Below are 13,575 nucleotides of genomic sequence, written 5' to 3' on the forward strand. Positions count from 1 at the left end.
GTCAGACTTGAATGATAATTATAAAATATTTCCCCATTTCCATAAGAGTGTTACACTTGATCACTAAATTAATGTCAGACATTTTTGAAGACCAAGGAGAGGGAGTGGTCACAGTGAAACATCCAATCATGTGGTATCTCTGGAAAGCCCTGAATATTCTAAAGCTCAAGCTTTAGCCTCCTGCTCACAAAAATCCCTGCAAAACACATAAATGTTTTCTGCACTCTATACCCTACAAAGGACAATTCTGTATATGTACTGCCATGTTTGTGCCATTTATTTGATCAGTTTATTTTTGTTCAACAATAAACATTTAATGAGTCCACATCAGTCGCTTGTTACATTAAAATGTGTCTCCTTACCTCCTTATGGTTTTGTAAAGAGTTTTCTTACATATACAGGCACTTCAAGTTCATGGTATATGTACTGAATTCCTTCCCTCAGCTCTTCCCGGGCATTGCTGTTGGTTTAACTGGGTTATACCAAGTGTGCCGCACTAGTCCTCAAAAGTGAAGCATCACGTCTCGATCGCCCCCAGGTGGCTGGTCCCAGTATAGGTCCTAAACCCCACCCTCTGGGACATGAGCAGGGCAGGACTTAGTGGGGCAGGGGCCCCTGGGCTTGAGGTTATGTTTGGGCCCTATACCTACAGTGCAAACGCTCTCAATAGAACATCATTATGGAGTAACACAAGATACACAAACATATGCTTAAGTTAGATAGTACAATTAATATGCAAAATTTCTAGGCTATAGTCAAAGTTTAAATGTAATATTAAATATTCATTATAATAATTAACAATCAAATGAAATCACTATCAACAAAATTCATAGATGGATTTGTGCATAAATGTTGAATTTAAATATAACATTTTAATGTAGAAATATTAAATGGCAAAAATGAAATAAGCTCATTGTTAAATATGAAACTAGAACCGCCAGTAGGTGGCAGCAAGTCTTAATGAGTGAGTTGAATCAACAGATTCATTTAAAAAGCTGATTAATATAACTTTGCAAACGACTACATATATACTGATTGAATCATTTGCTGGTCCGTGTAACGCTGAGGAACAAAACACTGTTGTTCGGAGATGCAGCAGTTCTGCTGTTTGTTGTTTTCTTTTCTGACGGAGCAAAACAGAATTTTGTGTCTGAACGTTACACTGTAAATTGTTGTTTATTGTACGTTTGCGATCGTGTAGATATTGGAGGGAAAAAAAAACAGGACTCTTGTTTGTGTGATAGACTTAGTCCTATCATAGGCATAGCTATGTTATAAAAACAAACTCATTAAGTTGATATTTTTTATTTAAAATAATTTTGATGACATTTCTTCATTTCTTGTGTAATGGCAGTAAGACGAGAGAGAGCACTCAAAACTCATCAGATGATCGCATAATTTAGTGGAACATTAATATAGTAATATAGAATCATCGTCTGTAAAGAAATGAGGTGTGAACATTTGAGAATTTATGATTATCTTTCTAAATGTGCGCGCTTTGGCTAAAGGCTGAATGGAGCTGTTTAAAGCCATGTGATAAACCAATCGGTGCAGACGCGATTCAATACGCGTGTCAACTCTTCTATTTTATGCTGTTTGATTGTGGCCTTGAAGGTCGTAGTTGTAAAAAAGCTGATTCATACTTCTGCGTTGGACCTACGCTGTAGCCTTTACGCCTTAGGCTATGCATCAGTTTTTCATTTATACTTCTGCGTCAGCGTGCAGTACACACTCAAACCGCTAGTCTGCAGTGTCCTCGGGCATGTTGCTGGTGTAACCCACAGTATACCACGACAAAAGCCGAAGAAGAAGCGGCTCGTCAGAGCAGCATTATAGTCATGACGGCAGCAAATAAATATCAAATCATTAATTAAAACTACAAAAGGAGACAACAACGGAACAGGAGAAGATATGGCATTCTTTCCATCTCCACAAGGACTTGTTTTGTGACGTCCCAGCCTAGGCTGTGTGTGTGTGTGTGCGCGTGCCTGTGGTTTGTGTGTGTTTCAGGTGGGTGCTACACCTGACACTTGTTGGATGCAGAGTTAAATGTCCTGGTGTGTTCGTGTGGAGAGCGTTGTTTTGGGCGATCGTCTCTGACATGGAGTTTGATGATCTGTGTTATGCTGAGTGTCCCGCTGGCCCTGACACAATTCCTTGCTTATGTTACCTTCATGTTTACTTGTTGTTTTGTTAAAATAAATGTTTTGCATGGTCATGTCTGGACTAGGAGCCTACGAGCCGGCTGTAACAAAGAGCCATATCAGTGGCATGGAATTTTGCAGCAAAAACCGCTGAAAATATTATTTTTTTAGTCTGTTATGAACCCTTATTTAAATTAAATAGAACAGGCAATGCAACCATAAAGAACGGACACGTGAAACCAAATGCAATACATTTATTTAAAAACGAAAACTATCAAAAGCACAAAGCAAACATGGACCATAAACATAGAAAAACAGAAAGGAAAAGCAATCAGTGCACTCAAAAAGAGAATGAAAGTACCAGAATCATGACGTCACATACGAAAGGAAGAGACACACTCAAGCATGGCCGTAACAAGGTGAAATATGCTCTAATACCAGATAGCCGCAGAGGCGCATTACGCTCAGAGCTCTTCAACGGAGAGCAGGAAGACATCTACTTCTTCTTCAGAGTCAGTAAGGAGATGGTGGAAAACAATTCTGATGAAATGGCACTCAGAGCTGACTTATATTGGCAGTCTGCTCGACCGTTTTGGTGGACTGAAATGCCATTTGTTCATGAATCTACACGAATGTTAACAAATCAGGCAAATCAGAGTTTCCCCAAAGCGTGTTCACTCTCAACAGTATTGAAAGGGAATCCAGTTTGAATGTCAGCAGCTCTGTTTTCTGTCATATTGGCTCATATTTGTGATTATTGTGTTTGTGGAGATGTCCTGAATGAAGTGACTCCATCTCTCCTGCACTCAGGTACAACATTCAGAGCTTTAACCCCTGTGCTTTGCTTTCTGATATTGTTAGTTTATTAATTCAGTCAATCGGTTGATTTTATTGTGCTGTTTGCACATATCTGCACATATTTTCTATTGTATCTCTTTAGATCAGATGTGGTAGATTTCTGCCCTGATCTTCATGGTTTCATTCTGCGTAAAATGATCTTCAAGTGAGTCACAAGTCTTTAATTGTGTCAGAGAGACACAATTGTGTCATGAAAATCAAATTATGATTGTTAGAAACCAAGATCAATGAAAATATAATTTATGATTTAATCACTTCAACAGACTATGACCTATCTATCTGTCATAAGGTCATATTTAACAATGAAATCAGAGGTCTAAACTGTAATATCTCTGAGTAAATATAACAATATTTAAAAATGAGTGTTTTCAGGTGTTTTGTGAAGGCAGTGCCGTCTGTCTGTCAGTGTGAGGATCCAGAAAACAGGAGAGTGAATCAGACTGACAGAGAGAAAGAGCTGAAGTGAGTTTGACTGAATCATAGGATCATTCGTGAAACAGACGGATGATGTTTGAATCTTCAGCTCAGACTCAGTGAATGAAGCTTGATCTGCTGAAACTGATTGTGTTTCTCTCAGGGATCCTGAAGGTCATGAAGGTCAGATCTCATCATCCTCATTGATTCCAGGAATCTGAGCAGTTCAAGGCCTCAGAGTCCAGAGGATGATCATTCAGTCGCTCGGTATAGAGAGTTTTGCTTCATTCTGGACATTTATTCTCAATCCTCTCTTTTCATGCAGTTACATCTCATAGACTTGATCTTGAATCTGTTGTGTTTCTGCTGATCTCTGATCATCTGTTGCTCTAATGCTTGGTTTTCAAGACGTGAATAGCAGAAATATCCTCTTAAAACTAGTGCAGCCTGTGTATTTGAAATAGTTTTAGGTTTTTTAATAATTATTCCACAGTTGGAATAGTTCACTTTCATATTTGGGCTTTAAACATCTTGAAATCAGTGGTGCCAATTGAGTGTGTGTGTGTGTGTGTGTGTGTGTGTGTGTGTGTGTGTGTGTGTGTGTGTGTGTGTGTGTGTGTGTTTATATATGTTTATGTATACATATATTTTTATGTTTTAAACTTGTCTAGACCCGGGTCTCACCTGACGTCAAGCACTTATTTACGGTGGGTTGAGTTGGGGATCTTTCGTTGTTTGAGATATGGTCTCCGGGGTTCACGGTGAAGTTGTCCAGCTTCCACTGTATATTCTGGGCCGATACCTGTTATGTGGTCTACAAAGCGGCAATGCGCCCACGTCGGAAACAATTGCAGTGTGGTGTTAGTTTGGGATTCTCTTCGTTCCTTATCAAAGACTGCCTCTTACTGGGAAAGAATGCAACGCCACTTAAAATGGTTTTGATAAACGCCAGATCTGTTACAAACAAAACTTTTCTGTTGAATGATTTTTTCTCATCAAATAACTTGGATTTTCTGTTCATTACTGAAACATGGATATAGACGTTTACTCCAGGTTTGGAGGCTTTAGTTTCTGAGGTGGATTTATTGAAACCTTTGCTTTGTGCCTTGATTTACAGAGCGTCACAATCCAATAAGGATTTTTTAACAGAGCTCTCTGATTTTTTATCTATCTTGGCCACGAAAGCTGATCATTTTCAGCTTCCAGGTGATTTCAGTGTACATGTGTGCTGTCCGCAAAAGCCACTTCAAAATTCCCTCAACTTTTGAGACCCTTTCAACCTTACACAGTTTATTTCTGATCCTACACACACCTGACCCTTGTTTATCATCAGGTTCTCTATTATAACAAACATTGAGGTCCGTGATGCTGGATGTCTGATCACCTGCTGATATTATTTGATTGTTCTATTGCTGTTTTAAAATCTGAAAGCAGGCCTTCTACATATCTGTCGTAGAGTTATTTAACTCTTCTGTTGTACAGTTTACAGAGGTTTTTGCAGAACTCTCAGCAGGTCACGACACAGTATTCTGATGTGGATGGTTTGGTCGATAGTTTTATTTCATCATGTACTGGGATTTTAAATGAAACTGCCCCCCTCAAAGTCAGGAAGCTAACATCTAGAAAACAGCCTTAGATTAATAGAGAAGTTTGTGTTCTACAGAAGGAGTGTAGAAGAGCAGAAAGAAAATTGAGAAAGGACAAATTACAAGCTTCCTATCTGTTATTGCCAAATTATTTGGTCATATTTCAAGATGCAGTTGCCTTGCAAAGGTCTAAGTATTTTTCTAATCTGATTTCTCAAGATTCCCACTGTCCAAAGCTTTTGTTCTCTACCATTAATCCTGTATTAAATCCTCCCTCTGGGATCAGTGTTGGTCATAGCCCAGAGTTGTGTGAGAAGATTTGCAGCTTCTTCATAAACAAAATTGCTTGCATTAAATCTCAGATTGTTATGAATCAGAAGGTCTGGTATTTAACTTTGAGTCCTGCTAAATTTTCACATTTCCGTCCTATCTCACACTGAGTTGTTGAACATAGTGTCCAGTTTAAGATTGACCGCACTTGCTCTCTTGACGTTATACCAACTGCGCTACTAAAGGAAGTGTTGGACACAGTTGCACCAAATATTATTTCCGTTATCCACATTTCATTACAGACAAGTTCTTCCACAACATTTAAGCAAACAATGCATCACCAAATCAAGTCAAGTCAAGTCATTGTCTTATTTATATAGCTCTTTAAACAAAAAAGATTGCGTCAAAGCAATCTGAACAACATTAATTAGGAAAACAGTGTGTGCAATAATGCAAAATGACAGTTAAAGGCAGTTCATCATTGAATTCAGTGATGTCATCATGCAGCTCAGTTCAGTTTAAATAGTATCTGTGCAATAATTTCAAGTCAACGATATCGCTGAAAAAATGAAGTGTCCCCAACTAATAAGCCAGAGGCGACAGCGGCATCCGCTGCTAAAGAAGCAAATCTGGATCTGCTGATTTTAACAACTATAGACCTATTTTAAAATTGCCATTCTTATCAAAAGTATTGGAGAAAGCTGTTTTAAATCAGTGATCACCTTACTGAAAATAATATACTGGATCCTTTTCTGTCTGGCTTTAGATCTAAGCACAGCTTTGTTAAGAGGGGTAAACGACTTCTTATTATTTGTGGATTCTGGAAATTGTGCAGTTTTAGTACTGTTGGATTTAAGTGTGGCGTTGGATACAGTAGATCACTGTATTCTCTTAAACAGGTTAAAGACTTAGGTTGTTATTTATGATTCGGCCTTACATTGGTTTGAATCATATTTTACTGTGAGGAGTTTCTCTGTGGAGATAGATCAGTCTCATTCATCACCTGACTCTGTTACCGCAGGGCTCCATCTTGGGCCCGATTTTGTTTGCTTTATATATGCTCCCTCTGTGTTACATTTTTGAGTTTCACAAGTTCCCATATCACATCTATCCTGATGATACCCAGTTGTATATGTCAACTAATCCTGAGTCAAAGTCCTTATCCAACTTGCTTGCTATGTGTAAATGACATTCAGTTAATTGAGAACAAGACTGAAGTCATTTTATTTGGCTTCCCTCATTTGGTTAACGGTATGTCCTCTAGTTTAGGACCCTTGCAAGCAAATATCCGTACTCACCTGGGTGTTGTTTTTGATTCAGAGTTAAAATTCAAAAAGCAAACTCTGTTGTTAGAGCTAGAAGAAATAGAGGGAGCATATCACCCCTATTTTAGCACACTTACATTGGCTACCAGTTAAATTTAGAATTGAGTACAGGGTTTTAACTTTTGTGTTTAAAGCATTGCATGGTCTGGCTCCAGTCTACATCTCAGACCTTATTTGTCCGTACTCACCCCGGAGATCTCTTAGATCATCCTCTGATAATCTATTAATCCTCCCATTGTCTCGTTTGAAATCTAAAGGTGATAGAGCTTTTTCTGCATTAGCTGCTAAGCTGTGGAATTCATTACCTCAATCTGTTTATCATCTTTTTATTCTGCATTTAAATCATCATTGAAAACATATCTCTTTTCTCAGGCCTCTTTATAATGGTTGGATATGTTGGTCTTAGTGAGTTAAATTCTTATTCATGATTTTTTATGTGTGTTTTTATGGGTTAAGAAGATGATTTAAATGTTAAACTTTGTATTTTTATCATTGTATTGTTTTCTTGGTCAGCATTAATATTGTTTAACGGTGTGCTATAACAAGCTTCAAGGTCAAGACCTTGACCTGTGTGTGTGTGTGTGTGTCTGTGTGTGTGTGTGTGTGTGTGTGTGTGTGTGTGTGTGTGTGTGTGTGTGTGTGTGTGTGTGTGTGTGTGCGTGCGTGTGTGCGTGCGTGCGTGTGTGTGTGCGTGTGTGCGTGCGTGTGTGCGTGTGTGCGTGTGCGTGCGTGTGTGTGCGTGTGCGTGTGTGCGTGTGTGCGTGTGTCTGTGTGTGTGTGTGTCTGTGTGTGTGTCTGTGTGCGTGTGTGCGTGTGTGAGTGTGTGTGTGCGTGTGTGTGTGTGTGTGTGTGTGTGTGTGGTGTGTTCACTGCTGTGTGTGTGCACTTTGGATGTGTTAAATGCAGAGCATGAATTCTGAGTATGGGTCACCATACTTGGCTGTATGTCACTTTCACAAATTGCAAATGAAATTTGCAGACAGAAAGTAAAGTGCTTCTTTTATAATCAACTCAGTGAGTGCAAAAAAACTCCCGTTTTGGTCATTGTTATTGTTACATGCATCATTAACTGCAAAGTTTACACATAATGTGTTCTAAATCTTTTGTTCATACTTTACTTGGATGTCTTGCATGTTATCTGCAGTTTAAGAAAAAGAAAAATAGCAGTCAGACGTTTAACATTCATAACAGCTATATATATATATATATTTGTAGTAGTTATGTTGGAATGTTTTCTGCTGAGGAGGGGAGACGTATTGTCATTTTGTCAGTGTGTCTTTAAGGAACACTCCGGACTCTGTGGTTGATTAGTATAGGCTCCTCCTCCTCATGCGTGTGTGCACTGCAGAAAGAGTAAACCAGCACGGAACGTTTGTCGGTATCTTGCATCATTTACAATACTCAAAACTGCTAATTCATATTGAAAATAGTCACGTTTATTTGCAGTACCGTTGAACCAACTCAATCTAACAGAGATTCATAAGAATGACCTAACCTTTAACCCGTCTAGACCCCAGTGACAAATCGTGTGAGGTCATCCACCTGGTAAAATATGTACAAATTAGTCGTTAGATAGCGCTGGTTGAACACACCTTACATTAATATATCTGAACAGCACAGACTGCAGGACAGACTATTTACCCTGAGCCTTCTCTGATTACTGTCAGTTTGAGTGCCAGAGGTGCAGTGTTGCCAGATATTGCTACAAACAACAAAAACAAGCATGAAAAAAACAAATAAGTTCCCCTAACCTTCAACTTCCCACTTTGTCAGATTTATAAGTGTGACATTAAGTGCAAAAAAACAAAGTCCAAGATGCTTCTACTAACTGGATCTGGCAATCGAGCCCCGTTCACTTGCTCTCCATCACTTTCACTCCACGGACGCAGACACTCATTCCATGCATGCTTAGTCTTTCAAAGACCTTCAAATCATTCAGAGAACTTCAAATGTTATTTTGAAATATGAAATATTTACCAGACCTCGTGACCTCATAGCTACGCCCATGACATCATTTTTTTTTTTCAGTTTCAATAGCGAAATATCCCAGCGCTCGGCCATTCCCCGTCTTTTAGTCTGCATTCTTCAATCAGCGATTTGGCGGAGCGTCAAGCTGTGCAGTCATGCACAGAAGTTGTCACTGACTCTAATAGTGAAAGTGAAAGTGACATACAGCCAAGTATGCTGACCCATACTCAGAATTGGTGCTCTGCATTTAACCCATCCAAAGTGTACACACACACACAACGTGAACACACACCCAGAGCAGTGGGCATCATTTATGCTGCGGCGCCCGGGGGGCAAAATAATAATAGATGGAGAAAAACTGTTTAAGTCAGTGGCTACCATCAGCTGTTTGGTTCCCAACATTCTTCAAAACATCTTCTTTTGTGTTCAACAGAGTAAAGAAACTCACGCATGATTGGAACGAGTGGAAGGAGAGTAAATGATGACAGAATCTTCATTTTTGGCTGGTTTTCTGAAAGCATAGTAGTATAGTCTCACTTTCTTTTGTCTGAACTATACTGGTTTAATACTACTGGACTGTCATTAATGATGTCATGGAAAATGACTTCTGCCAGTGAATCGATTGGAGAGCTTACACAGCTTTTCAGCAGAAAGAATCACCAACATCTCTGTCGGGGCATGTTTCACACCCAAACACAGGCGAGAACTGATTCAGGAAATAATGTAAGAGAACATCTGACTCTCACGTGATTTTACGTTATTTCCCATAAGAATGGATTTATTTCTGTCAAAATCAGCAGCCTGCAAAAAGCTTGCAATCCAAGTGGTCCGTTTACTGATTTGCAGTGAAAAATAAAACATAAACAAAGTAGAATATGAAGGAGAGAATGATTGTTTGCTGACGCTCTGCTGTAGGTCTGTTATGAATCCTCACCCTGAACTTTAACTTTTTTGGCTCTCCGGGATTTTCAAGCACACACACACATATTCACGATATAGACTGTACTGCATGTAATCTTGTCTATTGTGCTCAAGATGGTCTCTGTAAATCCAGGGATCTTAGTAACAGGAAGCTCTTCTAACAACAAGAGCTATGGTTTAGCTACACAACATTGCAATGCAGTTCTTTGAAGGTTCTTTTGTTGATAACAACAGAAACACCTGACCATACTTGACTAATGGGGAAAACCCAGCCTAGACAATTTAAATCCCCCGTTTGTTCCTGGTAAGCAGAAGGTTCAGCTGTGTGAAGGGAAGAAAGCAACCCTGATTGCTGTGTGTGTGTTTGCAACCTGAAGCATCTCACACCTGACTTCACAGCATGTCTGAGGGGAATCGCGGAAGAACTCCTGAACACGGAAAATATAACACGTGCAGGCGTTAACAGTTTCAGAATAGAATTAAGGTGGGAAAAACTACTCTCAGCGTGATCAGTCATCAGGTATGTATCATACACGAGAAATGGAGATTCACACCACAATGGAGAATCGTTGGGTTTCTCTTTATATTCAAAATAACTAGACCTTTTTTTCAACAAAAATAGAATGGGTGTTATCTTTTGAACACATGACATAAAAATGAGTGTGCATCCATGTTTCAAGATAGAATCTAATGAGTACTCTTGTCACGAATATATCAAAAATCAGTCACCAAAGATGAAAACTAAAGTCGTTAAGCTTTCAAGTTATATATAGCTTGTTCAAGATTACTTTCGGTTTAGACTAGGATATTACTGTTATGTAATAACAAGTAGGTGGACCAGTGACAGTTAAACAGATGGTTCATGAACTCAGTGTCTAACTAATAGGCAAAACTTTATATACCATAAAAATAAAACATACTTCACTTAAAAGAAGCCTTTGATGATCTATGCAATACATTAAATGCACTGTTGTAACTCGAAGCCTCGAAAAGGCTCCTGATGGAGTTTTTTAACACCTCATTAATTGCTGGTACAGTCGCTTTGACGGCGTGCATCTTCAGGTAAATGTGTGCCATTTTTGTTGCATTTCATTAAATACTGTATAATGAAAACCTAATGAAACCTAATGTGTGCTTGTTGCGTGTTTGAGACCGCAACCAACTTTTCCTGGAAGACAGGTGTCTAAAAATAGGCTTAGATGATGTTGCCTTCCCTTACGAAAAAGAAGTTTATTCAAGTGTGCTATTAGTATACTTATTTTAAACTAAAAAATAGGAAAGTATACTTTTAGTTTTCTTTTTATGTACTTCTCAGAAATGGGCTTTATGTACTTCTAAGATATATACTTATAATGACAATTAAGTGTACTTGACTTATACTTACAAAAAGTCTAAATATACTTGAACTTTACTTAAATATACTTAATTAAATAAACTTGAGGTATACTACTTTTTGATAAGGGTTCTCATCCGCATCACATCCACAACTAACATCTGTTCAAGTTCAGGGGAACGACATCAGAGTGAATGACGAACTCGTGCTCATTGTTGTGGGTGGTGCAGGAAATGAAACCTGCTTAGACGAATGATTTGAGTGGGACGCCTCCAGTTTCCGCTTTGTTTTTTTTGCCTCCAGCTAGCGCCTGTGACATCGGCTGACCCTAGTTACCTGTGGTTGGCCTGGCCATGCGCACTCAGAAAACAACAGGCCAATCAGAAGAGAGGCTCATGAATATTCATTAGATAGGCTAAAATCGACCTCTTCTCAGCAGAGCTCCTGAAAAAGGAGCTGTAAAAAATTATATTGAGACAGTTTTTGTTAATTTTACCGCAAATATATACTCTTAAGGACATCAAGACCTAAAATAAAACTTCAGAAAGATGTACAATATGTGACCAGCCTCATGTCATTACAACAGAAATCCCTCTCTCCGTGTGTGTCAGTGTGTGATGATTGCAAAAATCAGTGTGACGTGTGCAGAGGTTCAGAGCTCAGGCGGGTTTGAGCTGAGAGTTCCTGCTGACAGACTCACTCTCTTCAGTCAGTCTGACTGTGAACCGCTCTGGTACTCACAGGTGAGAGTGTTTCTCTTATTCACAATCAAACTCTATATATGTATATCTGTATATGTTCAGGATGATCGTCTGATAGCAGATCCATCAGCTCCTCAAACACTGATTGATTCTGTTATTTCTGTCTCTTCTGATCGTCTCGTCACGTCTCAGTGTGTGAATCTGAATCACGAGAACACACACACACACACACACACACACACACACTCTCTCACACACACACACTCATGATCTGATGGTGTTTTATTTGTTCAGGACGGGCGTCTGATAGCAGATCCATCAGATCCTCAGAAACTGATTGATCCTGTTATTTCTGTCTCATCTGATCGTCTCGTCACTTCTTACTGTGTGGATGAACTTCTTCATGAGATCCGCTGCGATGCTTCAGGAGTAATGATTTCTCTCTCAGCACCATCATTCATCTGTTTTCATATTTAATACTTCATGATGATGTTCTAATGAATCTCTCTTTGATCACAGTTCAGACTGGAGACCGTGTTCAGAGGTGAGAGAAACAGTGTGTGTCCTGATTGAGATCAAACTCTGTGTTGAACTGAATGTTGTGTGAATCTTCAAGTGAATCATGATGATTGTGAATCTGTTTTTCAGTGAGGAATGAAACTCCAGTGACTCCAGGTGAGTTTTAGCTGATAAACGTCTGATTATTCACTAATAAAACACTGCAGATCTGATTCACACTCAATCCATTTTCACTCTTTTCTCTCACATTGACTCATATTTGTGATCAGATGTTCTGAATGAAGTGACTCCAGATCTGCAGCTCTCAGGTGAACCTCTGTGCTTTTGCTTTCTAATATTCATCATCTTTATTGATTTGATGGGTTCATGTATTCAGTCATTCACTTGAGTTTATTGTCTCTCACATGTTCAGATCAGTGGTGGTGGACTTCTGCTCTTCTCATCTGCATTGTTCTTCTGGTTTTGATCTGTTTCTTGCTGCGTAAACGAATCTTCAGGTCAGTCGAGTCCTAACATCATTCTTCAGTCGTTACATCTAATGCTATGATTCACAAGAGCTCATGTCATCACAAATCACATTTTCATTCATTTTATCATTTTCAACAGATTATTTCACTAATTTAATCTCGACTTTAAAATAAACAGGAAATCCTTTGAATGTAATAAAATGTAAAAATCAGATTCAATCTGTTTTCAGATGTTTTCAGAGGGAAGAGCCGTCCATCTCTCAGCGTGAAGCTCCAGACAGCAGGTGAGTGAATCAAACTGAGAACAGATTTACTGAATCACACGATCATTTCAGAGCTGAATCAGACGGATGATGTTTTGATTGTGTGTGTTTCCTGCAGGGATCTGGAGAAGCTCAGATCTGATGATCCTCAAACTCCACAGGAATCGGTTCAGTGAATCAACATCACAGTTGTTGGGATAGAGCTACGGCTGAAACCCTAAAGCCACAAAATGATGCTATAGTTAGGCACGTGCACATTAAAGGGGGCTTGAGCACCTGCCCTTTTTCTTCCTCCAGAAAAAGTGGTTTACTGTTACCCAGTCACCCCCCAATCTCTCTGTCCCACCACCACCACTAAAAATAAAAAATAAAACTTTTTATTGCTGTTGGTTTATTAGTAATTTAAATAGTAATTAATACAGTGCACTCTAAAACTGGTCAACAGATTCTTTTTCAAGTAGTCTACAGCATGACTTCCAGGGTGTTCCAGTCCATCATTATTACAGTTCTTTATCATTTCAACAAGTTTCTTTGGAATTATATTCATTGTGAAAAGTGCTTAATTTAATGTTTTATTTTATGCTTTTATACACTGATTGTATTATTTAGGAAGGGAATTCTACTTCCTGCAAGTGGATTTTTCAGCATGTAGGCAGGGCTGGACTGGGGTTCAGATTCGGCCCTGGACGTATCCAGCCCACGAGTTCCCCCACGAATGTTCTGCTGGGTTATAGGGCCTTCAAGTGCAGTAAATAAGTGAATAAATGAATCAGGACAGAAACAAATAATGATAGATATTACTGAAA

General features: G+C 39.0%; 1 long non-coding RNA gene across 2 annotated transcripts; it reads left to right on the plus strand.

Annotated features, from left to right (window-relative positions):
* The first annotated feature begins 2,395 nt into the window (after positions 1 to 2,395).
* Positions 2,396 to 4,236, plus strand: LOC109092355. Of its 2 annotated transcripts, XR_006159324.1 has the most exons (4): positions 2,396 to 2,954; positions 3,375 to 3,464; positions 3,580 to 3,683; positions 4,088 to 4,236. It is a non-coding gene; the product is annotated as an uncharacterized LOC109092355 (long non-coding RNA). The 2 variants fall into 2 exon arrangements; XR_006159323.1 differs by lacking the exon at positions 4,088 to 4,236 and having other exon boundaries at positions 3,580 to 4,009.
* Positions 4,237 to 13,575: the final 9,339 nt, after the last annotated feature.

Source organism: Cyprinus carpio, unplaced genomic scaffold, assembly GCF_018340385.1.
Source record: "Cyprinus carpio isolate SPL01 unplaced genomic scaffold, ASM1834038v1 S000006488, whole genome shotgun sequence".
Classification (NCBI taxonomy): Eukaryota; Metazoa; Chordata; class Actinopteri; order Cypriniformes; family Cyprinidae; genus Cyprinus; species Cyprinus carpio.